We start from the raw sequence: 2,193 nt of genomic DNA, 5'->3' as shown, positions 1-2,193 counted from the left end.
AGGGTTTTCTACACAAAGAATCATGTTGTCTGCAAAAAGTAACAATTCGACTTCTTCATTCCCAGTTTGGATGTCTTTTATTTCTCTTTCTTGTCTGATTGCTGTAACTAGGACTTCTAATACTATATTGAATAAGAATGGTGAGAGTGGTCATCCTTGTCTTGTTCCTGATCTTAGAGGAAAAGCTTTCAGTCTTTCATCATTAAGTATGATATTAGCTGAGGGTTTGTCACATATGGCCTTTGTTATTGTTGAGATACTTTCCTTCTATACCCATTTTATTGAGTGTTTCAATCATAAATAGATGCCGTATCTCGTCAAAGACTTTTTCTGCATCTATTGATATGATCATATTAATTTTATCCTTTATTTTGTTTATGTGGTGTATCATGTTGATCAATTTGCATATGTCGAACCATCTTTGCATCCCTGCAATGAACCCCACTTGATCGTACTGTATAATTTTTAAAATGTATTATTGTAATCAATTTGCTAGTATTTTGTTTAGGATTTTTTTGCACCTGTATTTATTAGAGATGGTGGTCTCTAGTTTTCTTTTTTTGTTATCCTTACCAGGTTTTGATATCAGGGTAATGTTGGCCTCATAAAATGAGTTAGGAAGTATTGCCTCTTCTTCAATTTTTTTTTGTAAGAGTTTGAGAAGAAGAGGTATTAAATCATTTTTGAATGTTTGGTAGAATTCACTAGTGAAGCTATCTTGATTTTTATCTCTTCTTCAGAGATTCTGCACATGTGTTCATGGACCCTGGAGGCTTTCAGAGGATCCATGAACATGCTGAGTTGTAAGCAAAATTTTGGTAAAATTGTGTGTTTAGCATTTTTCTGGGGAGAGTGTCCAGGCCACAGCTTTATCACATTCTCAGACAGGTCTGTGACTCAACAAAAAGTAAGCACCATTGCTCTAACTCCATCCATTACTCTTCATCCGTCCTTTAGATGTACTTACCACAGAGGTCTATTTCTCCATTTAATGCTCTCTCTGCTCTCTTAGGACCACAGATAAGGAGGGATCTTGCAGAGGACATGAACTGAGGCTAGCAGGGCTGGATGCACTCTGCCTGAGGGGCTCCTATGCGTCATCATGGCCTGCTCCTCTCCTCGCTTTCTGCCAACAGATAATTTATTCTTTCCCTTTTCTTACCTCCTCCATATCTCCTTCTTCATCTTCTCCTTTTCTCTTTTCCTCATTCTCCTTCCCTTCCTCTTTCCCTTCCCCAGCTTCTCCCTCAGGCTTCATTAACACGCTAATTATAGGGTAATGAGATCTTTGACACATTGCTTGAAGCCTCTTAAAACCAAGACTAGAAGCAGCATTCACAGGGCTCTGTGCAGAGGGTCTCCAACAGCCCCTCCGCAGAATAGTGGGGGGGCCCAAGTTTGGAGGTGTGAGGTCAGAAAGTAGGGAGACCCCCAGCTCCAAGTATAGCTGTCGTGGGTTAGGAGAAATATGTGCGGCAGGTCAAGGAATCATAGTCCTTACAATTTTTTATGAAAGCTTACAGTTTGGAAGAAATTAAAAAAGGCATCTAACCCGATTTTCCTCCCACCTCATATAGGTGATTCTTTTTGATTCCTTTACCCCATACATCTATCAACAAGTTTTTTTGGTTCTATTTCAAAATATATTCCATTCTATTCCATTGATCTATGTGTCTATTCTTTCTTCAATACCACTCTCTTGTATACTGTAGCTTTATGGTACCATGGCTATCTTGAAATCAGGTGGTATGAATCCTCCAACTTTGTTCTTCTGTATCATTTGGTTGTGTTAGGTCTTTTGCTTTTCCACTTAAACTTTAGAATCACTTTGTCTGTGTATACAAACAGTTTGGTAGGATTTTGACTGAAATTACGTTGAATCTATAGGTTAAGTTGGAAAGAAAGGAGATTTTTACAGTATTGAGTCGACTTGTCCATTTGTTTAGATCTGTTTTAAATTCTTTCATTAGTGTTTTGTAGTTTTCCATATTCAGATCCTGTACATATTTTGTTATATTTATACCTAAGCATTTCATTGTTTTGCAGCTATTGTAAGTAGTACTGCCTCTTTTTTTTTTAATTTTAAGTTCTAATTGTTCACTCCTGATATACAGAAAAACAATTGATTTTTGTGTATGGACCACGTATTCTGTGACCTTGCTATATGTATATGTTCTCATTAGTTCCAGGTGG

The sequence above is a fragment of the Pteropus medius genome, unplaced genomic scaffold, assembly GCF_902729225.1.
Source record: "Pteropus medius unplaced genomic scaffold, Ma_sr-lr_union100, whole genome shotgun sequence".
NCBI classification, from domain to species: Eukaryota; Metazoa; Chordata; class Mammalia; order Chiroptera; family Pteropodidae; genus Pteropus; species Pteropus medius.
Note: the sequence above shows the minus strand (reverse complement) of the source record.